This window comes from Micromys minutus (genome assembly GCF_963924665.1).
Source record: "Micromys minutus genome assembly, chromosome: 19".
Classification (NCBI taxonomy): domain Eukaryota; kingdom Metazoa; phylum Chordata; class Mammalia; order Rodentia; family Muridae; genus Micromys; species Micromys minutus.
This window is the reverse complement of record NC_137954.1, coordinates 51,244,710-51,265,699: the sequence shown is the minus strand read 5'-3', so window position 1 is coordinate 51,265,699 and position 20,990 is coordinate 51,244,710. Positions and strand designations below refer to the sequence as shown.

General features: G+C 42.5%; 1 protein-coding gene across 2 annotated transcripts in view; it reads right to left on the bottom strand.

Moving 5' to 3' along the window:
* The window catches only part of FER (FER tyrosine kinase), a 233,664-nt gene extending 213,258 nt beyond the window's left edge, over window positions 1-20,406 (bottom strand). For both annotated transcript variants that reach the window (XM_080932834.1, XM_080932835.1), the window contains exon 1: window positions 20,369-20,406. The gene's annotated coding sequence lies outside the window, so the exon portion shown is untranslated. The remainder of the gene's footprint in view (window positions 1-20,368) is intronic.
* Window positions 20,407-20,990: the final 584 nt, after the last annotated feature.

Here is a 20,990-nt window from a genome sequence, read left to right as displayed (position 1 = left end):
AGATCTATTCTAAAACGCATCTTGCTTCTCAATTTTTGGCTCTGAAAATGTCAACTTTTGCATTCTGCAAATGCAAAGATAGAAATATTGGTTCTTCTGGTATTGTGGCATACACTGTAATAATCCTAGCACTTGGAGTTGGAGAAAAGAGAAATAGAAGTTCAACAACTATGAAGCAAGTTTGAGGCCAACCGGGGATACACAAGATACTGTCTCCAACAAAGAAAGAGGAACATACGGAGGTCAACCCGGGGTACACAAGATACTGTCTCCAACAAAGAAAGAGGAACATACGGAGGTCAACCCGGGGTACACAAGATACTGTCTCCAACAAAGAGGAACATAAGATAGTTCTGGTTCTCCTGTAACAGACCGTAAATGACTAAAACACAAAATGAATGACCCTCTGTGTTTCTCAAATTCTATGTGCTTCTAATGGAGAGACTGTGACAAAGCCTCACCAAGCAAGCAAGCAAGCAATAACCATGGCTACAAATGAACACAGAATGAAATAACCTTTCAGAAGCATTCCAATGGGCAGGATCTTAACTACAAACTCTGTGCTGTTCTGCCAATCATACTACCAATGACTAGGCCGTGCTATGGCCACAATACTGTGTCTTACATATCTGCTAAGCTGTCTATGTGTGAAAATGGTGTTTCTAGCTCAATGTATAGACAAAGTTAAATTTAAGTGAAACATCTCTGGCCTGGCCAGCATATTCTATTCGAGTAGTGATGTTTAAAAAAAAAAAAAAAAAAAAAAAAGTTTTTATGGGCTCTGAGACTTTTCCAAAACACTCCATTCTTAGAATGTGAGACCCTAAAGACACAGAAATGGTTAAAGTCAGACTCAGAGATTTTCCAGTCTTCCCAAGGCTATGAGACCCCACCTGTGCCTGACAAATAAAAACAATGGCCCAGAGTAATTCTCAGGAAAAAAAAAAAAAAAAAAACACACAGAATATACTGACTGATAGCCACCTGGCCTTCTAGAAAGCCCTAGATAGGGTCCTCACGCATGACCCTCACGCATGACATAGTTAAGTCATGCTCTAATCACCCAATTTTGAGAAACAAAACAAGGACAAAACCCTCAAGGTTTTGAAATATAGAAACAAGTTCCTGAAAAACAAAGTTTTAGTGGACAGGTCAGGCTACAGTGACCAAGCTGAGTTAAGACAAAACAAAAATGACTGCTTTAGGAACAGTTCCCCTACTATAAATTGTCAACAACCTTACTGCCAAAGATTCTCCTCCCTTTCCTCACCCTTCCTCTCCTTTTTATGAAAAATATACTGCTGACCAATGGTAAAACAGTAGTTCACCCCCTCACAAAAAAATTATAAAAGATGTGTGCTTTTTGAGTTCCGGGTTGACTCTCCCTGCGAGGATGAGCAATGCCGTGTACATGGAATAAAAACCTCTCGTTATTACAGTGCTCTATTGTCTAATTGTGCTCTGTGGGTCTTGCTCCAGAGCTAAGACTCCTCAGGGTCTTACAACAATAACATTAGTGGGTGACAATTCTCCTGGGAAGTCTAAATAAATATATTTGAAATTAATTTAAATGTTATATCATTATGTCAAGAAATTTGCATGATGTACTAACATCCTCCATTGAGAAGAGCAGAATTATTAGCAGAAAACTTCAAAGGAATTGACATGTCAATGGGCATTTATTCAGTAAACACAAGAAATGACTGTTAGGACCATGAAAGTAAATAAAATCTGCAATACAGCCTTCAAATGATTTACAATGATGTAAAACAAGTTCACAAATGATGACAATCTGACTTATTCAAAAGTCATTTAGCAAAACTGTATTGAGCAGCTATTTGTCACATATATTTCTTATTGACAAAAGCACCAAGATATGTAAGACCACAGGCAGAGCAAGCCAGTGAGCAGCACCTCCATCACCTCTGCATCCGCTCCTGCCTCCTGTCTCGACTTCCTGTCATGACTTCCTTCAGTGATGAACAATGCTGTGGACGTGTAAGCCACATAAACCCTTCTCTTCCCTCCCCTCAAGTAAATAAATAAATGAATAAGTAACTAAGACTGATTACAGGCTTACGTCTTAAGAAGTTCACAACCTACTAAAAAGGAAACACACAGCAGTGCAGTGGAATCCCGGGGAACCTGTGCAGATGTTTTCACTTTGAACTAAAGTACAAGTGGGAGGCCTTGACTAAAAGGGAGGGGGTGGATGTGGGAATCAGTTTCAGGAATTACCTGAAAAAAAAATAAATAAAAACAAGAAAGGAAGGAACTTTTCTGAAGAATAGCACACATCGGGCTTTCCTGAGACTGCTGAACGAGGCAGTCTTTCCTGAGGCAGGTCTTCTGCAGGCTGGGGCCCGCCATGACCTCCTCATTCCACCCCAGCACATGTGCCCTCGATGCCACTCCTCTGGCACTGTATCTGCTGAGCTTATGCCAGGTACAAGACTGACTCTAGAAGCTACTCTGACTCTTCTTGGATGGAATTCGTCTCTTGAAAAGTAGAATTTGCTTGGCCTTAAGTTGAAAACTTTGCTCTTAAATAACTTATCGTGTGGGAGTGGAGGTGAAGAGTACCTAGAATCTAGAGCATATGAGAAACAATGGAAAGCCTCGGATTCAAATGCAGCCAGTTCAAGACTCCTCTATTCCAGGATCATCAATGAGCACTAGCTCTAATGAGCACATCTGCTAAGCAGCAAAGGTCGCTTCTTGTTCTGTTCAGTTCATCAAATAAGTGTTTATTAAATGTGAACAATATGTAAACAAAGAGCTTATTAAATGTGCCAGATACTCAGTTAGGTCCTGAGTACACAGATACAGAGTTTGGGTCATGGCCTGGGGCTTGCTCTCTGGGAATGCTGTAGCCTAGTTAAGTACGAGGCTGGGACTGATGCTTACTCGGAAAAAAGAGGGAAATAACTTGTTACAACCTCAGTGTCTAATCAGAGATGTGAAAATGGAAGACACGTAGCCTAGAACTGGGTGGAGCAAAAAAGGAAAACACTCCACAGCTTCTTAAACCTTGCTTAAATTCTTTCTTCTTAATCAAAACATGTATTTCCCACCTTTAACAAGTACTAGTCCAGGGCTAGGGATATGGTTCTGTTGCTACAGTGCTTTCTCAGCATGCACAAAGTTCAGTCCCCAGTATTCCATAAACCTGATGCTGTGGCACACACCTGTAATCCTAGCACCTGGGAGGCAGAGGCAGGAGGATCAGAAGTTTTAGGTCAGCCTTGACTAGAAAGCAAATTCAAAGCCAACCAAGAATACCTGAGAGCCTGTCTCAAAGCCAAACCAAATAAAAGAATGGTAGAATACTGTTTAAAAGTCATCTACAAGTGCTTCCCAAAAGGTACACTAATCATCCTTAAGGAAAATCAATAAAATCTGAGAAATCTCAAGGAGAACGAAGAGGAATGCTCTCTAAGTGACAGTTCCAGTTGCGGGGAAAGGACCATAACTCTTGTCTAACTATACTACACTCTGGCTGTGTCTATTGATGTGTATTTGAAATTAACATTTTAATCCACTTTCACTTCAAACGGTGCATTTTTCAAAGACATATGCCTAACTACTACTGCTTTATAATACTTTTTAATACTCAGTTTCTAGACACATCTTAGTCACAGGAGCTCTATGCAGCAGTTAGAAGATGGAGTGCACAGTGAAGGGAAACACAGAACGGTTTTCATTTAATTTCCAATGCTAATCCCATAAATCAAAGACAAATCTGCTGGCTTTCCTTTCTTAATACAGCCAAGTGAAAAATGTTACCCAGATAATATATATCTAAATTCTGGATAATATTTTCAAAAGAAAAATATTTGGACTCTTTTATCAGCTACAACCTCAGAGAATTAGAAGCAAAAGCCAAATTGAAGTTTTATATACATAACATTCTTAGAAAGAAGATAATTCCCAAAAGAGTAAGTGACTTTGTGTTTTCAAACCATAACCCTTAAGTGAAAAACCAGATCAACAACAAAGAAACACAACAAAACAGGGACCTAGTTAACAGAAGTGAACAAAATGGCCATAGAACCAGATGAAATGCATGAAACCTGGCTGATTCCTAGATGAATAAAATGCCAAAGAAAAGGTCTCAGGAATAACCAGTGAGACCTCAATATGTATTGTCACACAAAACTCTGTTGTGATTTAGATGTGCACATCCCTCAAAATTGGCTATACTGGTCCCACATGCAGAGGCTAGACCACTGGGACAGAAGTTCTGTAAATCACTGTCATCTAGAAATGACATCACTGTAACAACACTGATGAACTCACGGCAGCTACAATCACCTACATAAGACCTGTACAAGAGGAGGCCAGTCAACAACCCATCAAAGAAAGCAAAGGGAGTTGTGAGGCAGTTAATGGTTCCAGAATATAAAGTATCATTTTCCTCAACAGTATATCTATTGTGAATTTACCAAAACTCCAAAAGACAAATCCTAACACATGCAAGCAATACTATATAAACGCAGCAGGCACAAAGCAGGTTGGAAAGTGGGAGTGGACATATTGGGAAAAGGAAACAGCAGAGGTGAGAGGAATGACAGATAACCCATAAAAATTACCAACACACAAAATGCAAGTAAGGAATTGTCAATATATTTTAAGTGTATTATAAGTATTTGTATTATAAATAAATGTATTATAAACAATACATTTTTAAAAGCTGGAGAGGGGCTAGAGAGTTAGCCCAACAGTTAAGAGTACTTGTTATTCTTGCAAAGGACCAGGGTTTGATTCCCAGCATCCACATGGAAGCTCTCCACTTCCTTAGGTACCAGGCATGCATGTGGGGAGCAGATACAGATGCACACAAAGCACTCAAACACACGAAATAAAATAAATCTAAAAAATAAAAACACAAAAGAAAGTATGAGATTTTAATCATTTTGTATTAACAAAATTTGGCTTGACAAATGCATAATGAAAGTGTGGTACATGTATACTATTCAGCCAAAAAAGAAAAATGAAATCATGCACTTTCTACAATAATGAGTGAGGTAACCCGGGTCCAGAAACACAGATGTCACATGTCCCCTCCCATCTGAGGCTTCTAGCTCCAAATTTCCAGCTATGAGTACATGTCCTGAAATAACTGCAGAAGCCAGGAAAGTAAAGAGGGCCAGTGCTGGGCTGGGGGTAGGGAAACAACGGAGAAAGAAACAGCAATATACAAAGTAATCTGTTGGTGAAAACAGGAAAAACAGGGGATACAATTAGAGAGAGAAAACAAAAGCAGGAGAGGATAGTAAAATAACAGTAAGGATGTTTAAACGTCCTTAGGAAACATACTATTAGCGAACCACCCAAATAAAACCTGTAATATACCTAAGTTTATATATATATATATATAACTCAAATGAAATTTTGGCGTCTGGTCTAACAATGCTCCCTCCAAAAGCCAAAGACCATCTAACAAAAATGTCTGACAGGCATGAGGAGTCCTTTTTAGAGTTGCTGGTCCGGATTCATTGGGACTCCTAAAACACTACAGGCTATTGCTACTGTCCTTGGCTGCCCCAGAGAGGTAGAAGGCAAGTTCCTATTGCTGTGCTTCAAACATGGAGACCACAATGGCACTGACCTGGAACTGACCTGAAAGCCGTCTCATTAAGGTCTAGTTTTCATGGTACCAGACAGCATCATACATGCTTCCAAGGGGAAAGGAACCAACCATTCTACCCAGCTCCCAAGTCTATGAACTACAATAATCAGTACGGCACACTAACTCTAGGAGGGAGTACTGTCACGCATGCCTTGACGACAACCAACAGTTCTCTAATTGGACTTCTGATCCACTCGACAGGAAGGAAATCAAGCCCAATACTGGAAACCTGGCCAACCACCCAGGGCTGGTGAAGCCATAGATCCTAACCTGCACCTGTCCCTGTACTCAAGGAGCACAGTCCCTAACTACACCTGAAATACCTGTCCTTATCTATACCCACATCTAAGTGTAGTCCTCACAGCTCCACAAGGAGACTTCTCTTTGTAACAGATGGAGATCATTACAGGAAAACACAACAAATCAAAACGCAGAGGAGTAGGGCCCAGTTCCCGTGGATACCTCTATAAAACACTCCCACACCTGAGGCTTGGGGAACATTGTGGACCCAGGGCAGAAAGACTGTATGAGCCAGAGGATCAGGAAGTTTGCTATGAGAATGTTTCTCCTAATTATACCAGAAGCTATACCATCAACTCTCACCAACCCACAGTCCTACCAACACGACTGCCCAAATGTAACCTAAACAAGGACAACAATAGACATGGCAAATGGGTTCTCAGGACTGAAGACAGGTCTGGTTCTGTTCCTCAAGCCTCAGTCTCACTGTTCTGTCTTCAGCTCTGGTGCTTTATTCAGCAGTGTGTGATGCTCACAAACACTGAAGCCACAGGACAGTGAACATGGCACATTGCTGTCATCCAGACTCACTCTGACATTCGGTGAAAGCCCACAGGCCTCAACTCTATACAAGGAACTGCAGGCAACTAAGGAATGAGGGGGCCAAGAAATAGTCTTCCTCAGGGAGGAGCACACCCATTGGTTATCCTATGTTAAATGGTCAGCTTTGAACCATACATGTAAGTAACATTATACAGACTAAGCTGGTTGTATATATGTATTTAACTGTATACACACACACACACACACACACACACACACACGTAACAACAATAAATTAAAAAAGACACCATGAATTTGAAAGCAAGCAAGGAAGGAAACAGAATAGGAAACTTATATAATCTCAAAAAATAAATAAATAACTAAGATTGCTAAGTAAATTTCCTTGGCTTTCAAACAAAAAAATCTATATTCATATTTAACCTCCAAGGTAACCAGAAGAAAAGAGGGCTCCCCTCACATAGACCAGCCTAATGATCACTAAGAAGAGGTTTCAAGGACAGACTCCCCCATTTACATCCCTTCTGCAACGTGAAGACATTCAAAGAGTGTCATATATGAGAAATGGGCCTTCACCTACCACCAAACCGCCAAGCATACCTTGATACAGTATTTTCAAGCCTTCAGAGATATGATTAAGATATTTCTGTTGTTTATAAATTACCTATTATGAAGTGTTATATTATAGCTCCACAAACTGGTTAAGACTAATACTGCTTACTTAATATTGACTTTTTATATGTGATCTCAATATTATGATGATATGGAAAAATATCTCTATATGCAGAATCTGCATGCTAACATTTTAATTATGATGCTTTTGTTTTGTTTTGTCTTGTTTTAAAAGACAAAGTTTCACTATGTAGCCCTGGTTGTTCTGAAACTCACTCTATGGACTAGGCCTCAAACCCAGAGATCTGCCTGCCTCTGCCTCCTGGGGGCTGGGATCAAAGGTGTGAGCCACCACCACCTAACTTTAGTTACAATGTCTTAATATGGTTTCAAACTATGTAAATGAGCAAGGAATAAAAGCCGGACAAATGTCAGAGTGAGTCTGGATGACAGCAATGTGCCATGTTCACTGTCCTGTGGCTTCAGTGTTTGTGAGCATCACACACTGCTGAATAAAGCACCAGAGCTGAAGACAGAACAGTGAGACTGAGGCTTGAGGAACAGAACCAGACCTGTCTTCAGTCCTGAGAACCAGCTACAAGAACCTGGGCAGCTCACAGAATTGCTTTAGGCTTCCTGAGTGAGTGAAGGCCAAAGGTACAAGGAAGCTCCTAAATCCCAAATTCAACCATAATCTCTCAGCTTACAATTCAAACAATAACCACAAAGCCAAAGAGATAGCTCAAGGGTTAAGAGAGCTGGAGTTGACTCCAAAGTTAAGAGTACCAGCTGATCTCCCAGATGGGGTGACTCACAACCATCTGCAACTCCAGTTCCAGGAGATGGGACACCCTCTTCTAACCTGTGCAGGCAGCAGGCATGCATGTGGTGCACGTGCATACATGCAGGAAAAGATAATAAAATTTTCTAAAATTTTAAACTTTCAGGAAGAAAACAAAGGAAGATGAGGCTATCAACAATTTTAAAAGAAATAAGTAACAAAGTAGACTTATTTTTAGCAACTACTAAATTTCAGTTTCACCTTGAATATCCGTTCTTAAAGGCTGAGTATAAAATTGCTCAGATGAGAGGACCCAGGGCTGACTTCCAGCACCCATATGACATCCCACAGCTATCTGTAGGGCCAGTCCAAGGGATCTGACGTCTCTTCTAGCCTCGCTAGCACCACACATATATAGTATACACACATAGACACAGGCCAAACACCAACACATAAAATAAGGTATAACTGCTCTGATGAAATCATACAACCAAATTTATAATAAATGAATCTCCCATGAGTCTACATAAGCTATATACACTCAAATAAGTTTAAGACACTGTGTGTGCACCCACACATGCCCAAGAGCACAACACTGGAAAGTGTTAAAACTAAAATATTTTTTAAATTACCACAAGTACACTGAGGAATATCCTGGAAAGATTTTCTACTATTGAAAAAAAGATCTGATTTTTTTTAGAAGAAAGCAAGATAGAAACACTTAACAGCATAAAAGTAAAGACCAGTTATTTTCACTTCCAGGATGTCCCTAGAGTCATATAAAATTAAGCCCATAATTAACTGTTCCACAGAGTTTTAGAAGCTCTTAGAGAAGTTGGTGGCTCACTCTTAGGTGACATCATCTGGCTATTAGGTTGAAGGTGGGCTAGCTCAGGCAAAGAAGCTCATCTAAAGAGCCTGTCAGCCATAAGGACAAGATAGGGAATATGAGGCGTGTTTTCCTTTTCTTTCTCTTTTCTTGACTTCCAGTAGGGTTCACAGAACTTTGAGTTTCTTGGGTGTAAAAGGGAAGAAACCCCATCCAAGCGTGAATGTTTGTTTGTTTGAATGTAAGCACCTGTTAACTACTGGCAGGAATCATCACAAAGCACACGGGGTATGGGGATGACCATAGGATTAGCTACTATACAAAAGGGAACCGAACAGAAATGCTAGAGATAATGGGCAAGCTAGAATAAGGGTTTTCAGTTTTGGTTCTTGTTTTGTTTGTTTGTTTGTTTGGTTGGTTGGTTGGTTGGTTGGTTGGTTGGTTGGTTGGTTGGTTGGTTGGCTGAGATATGTTCTCACTATGATGCCCAGGCTGACCTGGAAAACTATGTAAACCTAGCTGGCTTCAAACTCACAGAGACCCACCTGCCTAAGTGCTCCGATTAAAAGTATACACCACCATGTCCAACATATTTTCATTATATAGGAGTCAATGCTTCATTAAGGTTTTTTCCCAACAGTGAGTTTTTGATGCCTCTTAATTATTATGAATTTAATTTTACTTTACTTCAGATTCTTTTTGAAAACAGAGATGATACAGAAACCAAGACAAAGACAAAGAAAGAGTTTCTCAAGAAGAAAAGCATGTTGAGTTTGGTGCCAAGAATTTGAAAATGTAGGACTGGTGGGCGCACAGTTAAAGAAGTTATATGGGGACTGGGATTCTGCCAATCAAAAGTATTAGCTGAAAAACCTACTCAGATCACAAGTGTCATATGTAAAATGCATTAATCTAAATAACAAACAAGAATAAATTACACATAATACGATACTAGCCTTCCAAAGTACAATAATATAAGGTAAAGAGTACTACAATGTTAACACAAAATATTACAGGTTCAGAGGCCAAACCAAAAACCGGCTTTTAGCAATGTACTAAGAACAGTAAAGGAGCCCTACCTTACTACTGGCATTGCTGGCCATGACTTAGCTAAAATAGCAGGTCCACTGTGAGGAATTACACATTAGGGATGAGGAAGACCTTGAGAAAGTGTGCAGTGAAGTCTCACGGAAGTGGTCATAGGTCTAGCCAAAAGAACTGAGCTGTGGGAAGAAATGTAAGGAGTCAGAACCACTCACTAGAGAGGAAAGAGAAAAATCATGTATGCATGAAGTACAGCAAAGCTATTACTAGAAACTGACGGCCACAGGTCTTCATCTGCACCAAATAAGAATGACCTATCTGGTCTTCCCACAGCAGTCCTCCTCCCTTCTCCAGTTACCCCAATGCCTGCTTTTTTTCTCTCCAACTCAGCTCCCACAGTTTTGAAGAGCCTATTCTTATTTTTCCTCCATTTTCAAAGCATAAAACTAACTTCAAGCCATAAGCACAGCAAAGCAGTGCGGTAATACGCTTATTAAAAAAAAAAAGTTACATGTGGAAGGGGACATCTCATCTCAGCAGGCCCCACCCCAGACAAAGGACTAGATGCAATAATGCCTGCTAAGACTTAGACTTAAGTCTAATTTGTTACCCAATACCAAGCAGTCAGCCTCTAGGTTGTGTTTAAATATTTATGCATGAATGCGTGCATACATACACACAATCAAATGTAATCAAAGAAAGGAGGACACAGGAGGGGTTGAAGGGATGAAAGGGAAAGAGCAAAATGATGTCATTATATATTAACTATAAAACATTGGGGGGAGTCTGAAGACGTAATTAGACACGCAAAGGATGATAAAAGGTTAAGGAAGATTTTTCCCAACAGAGATATATTTTCTGTCTCAAATGCTTCAGTTTGCCTAAAATACTCCCTGATTATACCAGATTTCTCTTAATTCTTCAAAGAACAGATTGTTAAGAGGCCTTTGGTCATGGGTTCTTTGTTGCTGATGCAATCCCCATGGGTTGGTCCTGGAGCCCTGCAGATGCTATGTACAGAGCAGGGGGAAAGGCTTGGTAGGTAACAGCCCATGCTGCATGTGCTGCTGCCTGGCTGGAGTTCAGATCACAAGGACTCCCATCAAAAGTTTGATAAAATGGGAGGCAAAGAGCAGTAGTGCAAAGAAGCTTGAGAGTCAACAGGCTAGAGAACCCAGCACAGGATAGCCCAAGCAACAGACCTCAAACCAAAACAAAATGAAAACCTAGCTTCCCTAAGTTGTCCTCACAGACACCCCACCACACATGCACATAAAAATAATATTAAGTTTAAAAGTAGAAAAATGTGTCACAGTATTGCTTAAAAACTGCCCGCATTATCCTATAGACTTTAAACCAGCTCTAGGTTACTACTACTACCTGTTATAATATGTCAGGTATCAGTTGTTGTACAGTATTAGGGGGGAGACAAGAAGAAATTTGTGCATTTACAACATAATCACAATGTTTTGTGTAACATTTTTGAGCAATGATTAATTGAATCTTCAAATATCTGTACAAACAAATACTAAGAACCATATATATGTCGTTACAACCTTGTAACTTTCTTATCTTCTAATCCTGGCTTCCCAGTCTATAATCCTCTATCCTCTCTTCTTCCCACCTAAACCCCACCCCACCCTCACTGCAATGTGGTTTGTGTGTATATGTCCATCCATCCATCCATCCGTCTTTGGCATGTGTGGACTTGGGTTGTGCAAGTGCCTTTCCATGGAGTCACTGCTCTGACCCCAGCCCCTCTGCTTACCTTCTGTACTCTGCCATTCCCCTCCAGCTTTCTAAGAACACGAGTATCTGCTTCCCTTCCAGTCAGGAAACTGACCGCTTTTATCAGTCATATTCTCCACGTCTTCCAATGATCTACCAATTTCCAAAGACCTTCATTGCCTCCAAACATTTTATTTCATTTTAGATTGGGCATGGTTCTCAATGCTAATGTGATTGGCAATCTAACTTCATATGGTTTGAAAGGTCATGTCATCCCCTTCATGAGGGAGGGGTTTCTTACTAAGGCTGTTAAGTCCTCCCCATCACACCTGACACAGTAGCCACCAAACAAGTGTAACTGGGTGAGTGAGGAAGTAAGGTGAATTACAGTTACAGTGTATACAGTGGTGTCAAGGAAGGCTTCTGAATGAGTTCTGGTAGGCAGTACTTAAATCCACAAAGAATCAATGAAAAGTTAAATAATTAAAACATAAGGATTTTGGTATACTGGTGTTTTGGTTACTGATCTATTGCTGTGAAGAGACACCATGAACAAGACAATTTACAGCAGAAAGCATCTAATCAGGGGCTGGCTTTGCAGTTTCAAAGGCTGAGTCCATGACCGTCATGGCCAAGAACGTGACAGAAGAGCACCTTGGCACTGGCACAGTAGCTGAGAGCTCACATGTGACCACAGGAAGGCAGAGAGGGGAACACTGAGAATGGCATGAGCTTTTAAAACAAGCCCACCCCCAGCAACACACTTTCTCTCAAGGCCATATGTCCTAATCCTTCCCAAACAGTTCCCCCAACTGGTGACCAGGCTTTCAAACATGAACATATAGGGACAATTATCACTCAAACCACCAAAACTGGCACTTAAACCTGAATGTCTAGTAGGTTGGTTCAAGAAAGGAGTACACTTTGAATGAAGCCTCACTAAAAGGGAAACGACTCGACTGGCAAAGTGCTTGCCACAAAAGCATGAGGACCATTGTTTATATCCCCAACATCCAAGTACAAGGCCTGATACAGCATGAACACCTGTAAATTCCAGCACTAGGAAATGGAGACACATATCCTCTAATGGGCATACACATATACACATAATTTAAACAGTATCAATCTAAAACAAAGTGGAGAGGGACAGGAAGACAAGTCAGAGGGTAAAAGTACCACACAGCCTGGTGACTGGAGTTCAATCCCAGAAACCCCCAGAGAAAGCCAGAGGCAGTGGTATACATCTATAATCCCAGCACTTCTATGGAAAGGTGGGAGGTTGAGACAAGAGAATTAGAATCATCTGGAAGCTTAAGGGTCAGATATCCTAGACTACAAAGCAAATGCTAGAAAGGAGAAGACAGACTCTGCCTCAGCAACAAGGTAGAAGAAAACTCCACTCCAGAAAGTTGTCCTCTGACCTCCACACTCATGCTGTAGGACAAGACAAGGGTGTACACCTACATTAGAAGGAAATAGGGGGAAAGGGAAGGGGAGGGGAGGAAGAGGGAGGGGAGGTCAGGAAGAGAGAAGTGGGAGACAAAGGGAGCACTGAGAGGAGAAGGAGAGGAAGAGAAGAAAAGAGAGGAGAGGAGGGGACGGGAGGAGGACCGGAGGGGTTGGGGGAGGAGAAGCAAACTTAAGTATACAGATAGGCAGGACACATACAGACTGTACTCAAACACGTTTTTAAAAAAAAAAAAAAAAAGTTTCCTTTGCTTCTAGCAAAACAAAATTTACAAAGTGTTAGGAAACTTCGAAAGATGGTTAACCTGGACGAGGCTATCTGTACACAGAAAACTCCAGATTCTAAAGGACATACAATTTGAGAGAAAAGACATTGCATAAACATTTCGTGCTGTGAAAGGTAGTGTAATTGCTAGACGGTTGTTGCCCATTTTTTTAACAAGCACACTTTCCTTTGAATATATTGTGATGCAACTACCATAAGAACCCCCCTCAACTAACTTTTGGAAACCATCCCCCCAAGCCACATGTAGGAGAGCAGCAAGGACACAGACCACAGAAATACTTAGCTTCAAGGAGAGAACTATCCATACACAACAGCAAGCCAGCAAGCAGTGAGCACTAGAGAAATCAAACACAGCCTTGGACTCTGTGACAAGCAACCTGCTTTCTAAGCCAGAAGTGTTCTCTTTTCCTGCAACCTCCCAGACACTAGCATGCAAGACTCTTTACCTATGTGCCAGTGGCACAATGCAAATTTCCCTAGCTCTCATCTTAGAAGGAAAGAAAATATTCAACAACTTCAATGACTATGACTCTACAGAATCATTAAAATGTCTAAAGGGTGCTGCTTAGATTGTTTAATTAAGTTTGTTTCCTCTTACAAGTCCTTGATTTACAAATGCTTGAGGAAATCATTTTACTAAACTTAAAAGTTTTGTAGGTATTTGTTTCTAATTGTTAACTCTGGAGGCTGAGGAAGGCCAAGCTCTCTGAGTTTGACATCTGCCTGGTCTACATGCTGATACCTCATCTCAAAAACTTAAAACTAGATTTTAAAATAAATGAACAAGTGAGTGCACCCCCACTTGGGCACTGTAACTTTAAAGATAACCCTTTGGAATCGGCCAAAGTACAGGGCATGCTGAGGTGCTAAGTACCTAGAATATAAAGATTCCTAAAATTGTTTCAACTGTAGAGTCTTTTCACTATAAAACTAATCTCCATGTTTCTATAGTAATTAGTGTCGGTTACACAGAGACTGCAGTGTTTCCATCAAGCACTTCCCACTGCTCTGACAGCTACTTCAACTTCTAAATGCTGGATTCATCACCAATTGCACAAGAATCAGCAATTATCTGACAAGAGTGACCAGAAAATATGGAACAGAGCTCCATGTGGAGGAAGAGAATAAACAGGCAAAGCATGTCTCCAGTGTTTGTCACTGTAAAGTCAGACGTTTCCAATGACCCTGAGGAGAGCCATGATGATGCCGATGGTGATGGCACTGTCAACACCTTCGTTCTTAGACGCTTCAGTGGGAAAGGAAGACAAAGCCACAGCTGGCATCTAGAAATGTCTCTCTGGACTGTCACATATGTAAATAGCTTGTTTACATTTGGATGGAGGGAAAACCTCAAAAACCAGCAATTTAAATAAAAATGTGCACTGCAGGATAGGGCAGTAACTGCTGCACAATTCAACCACGTCCTTGCTCAGGATTACTTGGTGCACAACAGCCAGCAACTGTCCGCACATTTAAACAGCTTTAAGAATTAGGGTCCTACAGTTACAGAGTTAAACTTTTACACCAATTGAGTGAATGATACAAAGTGGGTGTGCTAATAAGAACTTTAATAGCATTTACCATTTTCAAGATGATACTCTTAGTTCAAATGAAAGAAATTTACAGCATTCAACAAACAAATATGACAATCCAGGTGAAAGAAAATACTTTTAAGAACTGAGACTATTGGGAGCTATAGAGTTCCAGAGGTCCTGAGTTCAGTTCCTAGCAACACACATGGTTACAATCATCTGCAATGGGGTCCAATGCCCTCTTCTGGTATGTCTGAAGACAGCTATAGTGTACTCACATACATAAAATAAATAAATAAAAGATAATAATAATTGAGACTATTGCTCTGATAGAGAAAAATGGAAAATACCTATAATGAATATAATTCAGTGTGCAAAAATACATAGCTTTAATGAACTTTTCTCATCTGAGCTGATGGTGTCCTCTTCAACAGCCAAAGAATACCTCACAAAAACCAAAAACCTCAATAACTGAAATAAGCCCTCTTTTGCATTATTGGCCAAGGCTGTCCAAGAAACTCCTAAAACATAAGGCCATTTCAGAAACAGAGCCCAGAGGCCCCTGAAGTGAAACTGGCCTGCATGCCCTGTCCCTGAGGCCTTGCTTTATGGTACCAAAAAGCCCTTACAAACTATTGCACTCTCTGTCTCTCACTCTCTCTGCCTCTGTCTCTCTTTCTCTCCCTTCCTCCCTCCTCTCCCCCTTAAATGTTTTCTTTTGTAAGCATTGTCTTGGTCGTGGTGTATCTTCACGATTAAGACCATAAACTAAGACAGAATCATCCTATCAACACTAAGACAGATAAAAATTAATTCAAAGAACTGAATACACCAACTGGGTAATTCTTAACTTCAGGCATTTTTACTTACGTTGTTTCATTTCTTCTACATAACTACCATATGAGGTAATTTTATCTTACTCATTTAATAGAAAAGGAAACTATGATTTGATAATATTAAGTAATTTGTCCAAGATCCCACAAAAGAAAACTGGAGCTGAAGCCCAAGTTATATTGCTTTAAAATAAACTGTTTCTTCTTTTCACTACACTTTCCCAACCTGGCAAGGAACTCTGTCATTAAAATTTCCAGGCTTTTAATTAATACTTAGAGAGGAAAGAGATAATATCAAGCTTATAATGAATGGTAATAATGTAGACTGAACATTAGTCATAGTTTTACAACTACAGATGAAAATTTAAAAAATAATTATATGTATGACAGTCCTTTTTTTAAAGCTGAATATTTAATACCCTGTAAAAGGAAGCATTTTTGTTAAAATTTCTTTTCTTAAAAAGATACAAAGTAAACTTCAGTTTACCTATATATTTTCAAGACCCATATGTGAGACCCATACATTAGTAAACTTCATACATGGGAAACTACGAGTGTGCTTGTTCTGAGTTAATAGCTATTTTATTCTAATTTCTTTTTCTATCTCTAACATGTCCTCTATTCTGTTTTTGCCCAGATACAGAGGTGGCTAAGTTAGTATAGCTGAGCTACACCACAGCTTAGGTGCAGATACAGACACACTGGAATGTTTCTTCTAAAGCTATGATCAGTGGTGGAGCTCTGGGTGCTTACAGCAAGCTTTAATTATTTTCCAAAACATTAACTACAGCAGTTATCGGTGACTTTTGTTCTCTGCATCTTCTCAATTGATTCTGAAGAATTCACCTGAGTATCTAAATGAAAATGGGAATAAAAGAGGTAAGAAGAAGGGGAGAGGTATGAAGGAGGGGAGAGGTAAGAAGGAGGGGAGAGGTGTAAAGGAGCAGAGAGGTAAGAAGGAGGGGAGAGGTAAGAAGTAGGGGAGAGGTATGAAGGAGGGGAGAAGTAAGGAGGGGAGAGGTAAGAAGGAGGGGAAGGTATGAAGGAGGGGAGAGGTATGAAGGAGGGGAGAGATATGAAGAAGGGGAGAGGTATGAAGGAGGGGAGAGGTATGAAGGAAGGGAGAGGTATGAAGGAGGGGAGAAGTAAGAAGGAGGGGAGAGGTAAGAAGGAGGGGAGAGGTATGAAGGAGGGGAGAGGTATGAAGGAGGGGAGAGGTATGAAGAAGGGGAGAGATATGAAGAAGGGGAGAGGTATGAAGGAGGGGAGAGGTATGAAGGAAGGGAGAGGTATGAAGGAGGGGAGAAGGAGGGGAGAGGTAAGAAGGAAGAGAGAGTTAAGAAGGAGGGGAGAGGTGTGAAGGAGGGGAGAGGTAAGAAGAAGAGGAGAGGTATGAAGGAGAGGAGAGGTATGAAGGAGGGGAGAGGTAAGAAGGAGGGGAGAGATATGAAGGAGGGGAGAGGTATGAAGGAGGGGAGAGGTATGAAGGAGGGGAGAGGTAAGAAGGAGGGGAGAGATGTGAAGAAGGGGAGAGGTATGAAGGAGGGGAGAGGTATGAAGGAAGGGAGAGGTATGAAGGAGGGGAGAAGTAAGAAGGAGGGGAGAGGTAAGAAGGAGGGGAGAGGTATGAAGGAGGGGAGAGATATGAAGAAGGGGAGAGGTATGAAGGAGGGGAGAGGTAAGAAGGAGGGGAGAGGTATGAAGGAGGGGAGAGGTATGAAGGAGGGGAGAGGTATGAAGTAGAGGAGAGGTAAGAAGGGGAGAAGTAAGAAGGAGGGGAGAGATATGAAGGAGGGGAGAGGTATGAAGGAGGGGAGAGGTATGAAGGAGGGGAGAGGTAAGAAGGAGGGGAGAGATGTGAAAGAGGGGAGAGGTAAGAAGGAGGTGAGAGGTATCAAGGAGGGGAGAGGTATTAAGGAGGGGAGAGGTAAGAAGGGGAGAGGTATGAAGGAGGGGAGAGGTAAGAAGGAGGGGAGAGATATGAAGGAGGGGAGAGGTGTGAAGGAGAGGAGAGGTAAGAAGAAGGGGAGAGGTAAGAAGTAGGGGAGAGGTATGAAGGAGGGGAAAGGTAAGAAGAAGGGGAGCGGTATAAAGGGAGAGGTAAGAAGGAGGGGAGGAGTATGAAGGAGGGGAGAGGTATAAAGGAGGAGAGAGGTATGAAGGAGGGGAGAGGTAAGAAGGAGGGGAGAGGTATGAAGGAGGGGAGAGGTAAGAAGGAGGGGAGAGGTAGGGAAAGTAGAGCTCTGGTGAAACCCTAAGGGACAGCTAGGCCGCTTGGCATCACCAAGTTTGCTCATTTCACTACTCAAGCCCTAAATCTGTGACCTGTTCCCTTTGATGTCTCAATGAAACAACAGGTAAGTATGTCTAAGGCAATGAAAATCTGACTTATTCATCTGTAAATTGTGCTACATACCTCTCAAATATCTAAGAAATTAGTAGAGAAAGGTAGATATAAAAAATCTTTCTGAAATTAAAAGGACACAAATATTGAAGAAAAGTGTAAGACTTTCCTAACACAGAAAATATACAATATACAATTATTATGCATCTGAATTAATGTTATTTCCACTTTTATTCCTTTATTAGAAACTGAAGCTCTGCATTAAGATAATCCTTTATTAATACTATGAGATAACAATGAAGATAAGTTTAAGTTCTACTGAAATACTAGTAAACAAAGACATGAAGTGATTTGAAATTAGTTGACATATTTTTAAGTTCACATTTACAGACACTTTTTCCATCACAAAATACATTGTTCCAACATTATGCATGCGTGATCTAGTTTATTCAGCACACAGAATGACTGGTCATCCCTTTGCTTTCCCCCCAAAACATGTGCAGCATGGTGCAAACCTACAATCTAGCAACACAAATCCAAAGTTAAACAAAACTTTCATTTTTACAGCAAGTTTGCACATTATCTCTCCTGTGGCTATGTAACTTACGAATCTGGGCCTGAGATACAAATATACCGTCTTTCCAGTAGTTCCCAGAACCACAAAGAGTAATGCTCAGTGCAACTAAGTTACTATTGCTTTTTCCTGTTAGTTTCACTATTTCCACTTACAAACAAACAAGGACCTTACAATATTTTAATCATTTCAGTTACTGTTAATATACTGTGGAACAGCAATGTCAAAGCTATCACTGTGATAGAAATAACAAATACAGCTCATTCTGTGTAAACTAAAATTTTACTTGATGCTAGCGAAAAAGAACTGTAAATCTGAAACGCTCTCAGGAAAGTTAGAGCAACATGGCAACTAAGAATGAAATTCAAGAATTTTGTCTACAAAAGCCTAGATTACTTCTCCCACACAAATGACTTCAACCTTTGGAGTAGAGCAGAAGCTGCACTACCAGGACACTACATCATCTTAGCTGGTATGTATTAATACTGTCAATGCAGAAAAGAAACAGATCTGCGCCAAAGGTCTTTTATGGAAGAGAACCTAAAGTGTTTCCAAGAACGCCTATGTACCAGGACCTTTGAAAGCCCTCAACTGTAGGACTATCAGAAAAATCTTGCTTGGCTATAAAACGGACACTCAACCCTTTATATCGTTTGGCTATTCCACACGCCATTATAATGCCTACACAGGTGTGTTTATGAATAGTCCCTACACCTCACGATGTACTTTGCAATACTTTTTCTTTAAACCTGTTCTCATTTCACAGATGGACTGCAAAGTATTTTTTAGACGTTAACCACTAAAATAGCGTTGGCCTTTTCTTCAGATTCTTTTACATCAGACTTTTATATACAGTGACTTCAGGTTCAAGTTTTTTTCTTAAAATGCCTGAAAACTCCTGTACAAGTTAGAGTAGCATGTTAAAGTGAAGTGAGACCAATGTGAATCTATATACAGCTTCTTCGGAAGTAAAAGTATCAAAAGCTTCATTACCCTGACATAAGATTAATGAAAATGAAAGGCTGCCCTGACAAATTGAGATTTCAATGTCATTCCCAAGAAAATCACAGAGTTCAAAGAGACCGCCTCATGGAAACTTAATTTTTCATAGGTGCCCCAGTCCTTACCAAAACTAACCTCAAGAACTCCTTTCAGAGGAGTCCAAGGAAGACACAAAGGTGCCTGCAAATACCTCAGACCCCTAAAAAGCCCCTAGAACAAAACCACCCCTGACAAGTCCAGGGGCCTCCAGGAGTCTCTCTGGAACAGCCTCCTAAAAGGCTGCCCTGAACCAGAGAGGCAGTAGGACTTGAAGCTGAAGTCTAGACAGACGACACTGGGTTAGCGGGTCCTGATGGAAAGAGGCTGCGAGAACACCCAACACCCTGGGCTGGGTACCCCAGGAGAGGGCGGCGACGGGTGAGGAGAGCAGAAGGGGTGTGAGCACCATGGGCGGGAGGCCGAGGATCGCAAGAAGCAAAGGGGTGCGGGCTCCCATCGCAGCAGCCCCCAACCCCGCCCCGCGCCCGGCAGACCCACAACCCGCGATGGGGCGGGGCCAGGCGCCCGCCACGGCCGGCACCGCCCCCTCAGCCTCCGGGTCCCGGTGGGTGGGAGGGGCAGGCCTGGCGGGCCCGGTGAGCGGCCGGACCCAAGCCCAACCGGGAACTTTCCGACACGGGCAGGATGGGGCGAGTGACCCCGGAGCCCCGAGAGGGACGGAGCTGGCTGAGGGCGGAGGAAAAGCCTCCACACAGCCCGCGCCCGCTGGGCCAAAGCCCGGCGCCCCCCTGCGGGCGGGGACGATTGCCCCCGCGCTGCGCTTGCCTTCCGGCCTCCTTCCCACCTCCAGGGGCGTTACCCCGGGCAACAGTGCCTACGGACGGCGGCGTGAAACGCACCTACCTAGAACCTGACAAGCAGAAGCCCCTCAGACCCGGGAGCCAGTCGCCACCCGGCGTCACGGGGACTGCTCCAGCCAATAGGCTCCGCCGTCGAGAGCCTCGACAGCCAATCCCGCTACACTCCGGTCTCTGGGCACCCTGAGAGCTCAGCCAATGAACAGGAGCGGGGGGCGGGCGCTGCCGCCGGCCCCAACCCCCTCTTCTACCGCCTCCCAGGAGGCGGGCGCGGCCCATTGGCCCGGACCCGCGAGGGGCGGAGCTTAGCGGGTGGGCGGGGGCTGGAGTTGCGGGCGTGAGGAGGCGTGGGCCGCAGCCGCCGCCCTGCGTGCTGGTTCCCGTCGAAGCCTGTCCTTAGAGGAGCCCGTCTCTCCGAGCTCAGCCGTCGGCCTGCGCGGTGGGATGGGCGCGGAGATGGAGGGGGCATGACCGGAAACTCCTGAGCCTCGCGGTGCCGAAGCCGGGAAATGGCCTGTCCGGGTGATAAGTTGAGGCCGCCCGGAAGGGTCAGCCCCGCGGCCAGGCCGGAAAGGAGGCGTGAGGAAACGTGGAGCGCCCGCGGGGGACGGCGAGGGCCGGCTCTCCCCCCGACTCCGAGCAGGCCGCGCTCGGGGATTCCTTTACAT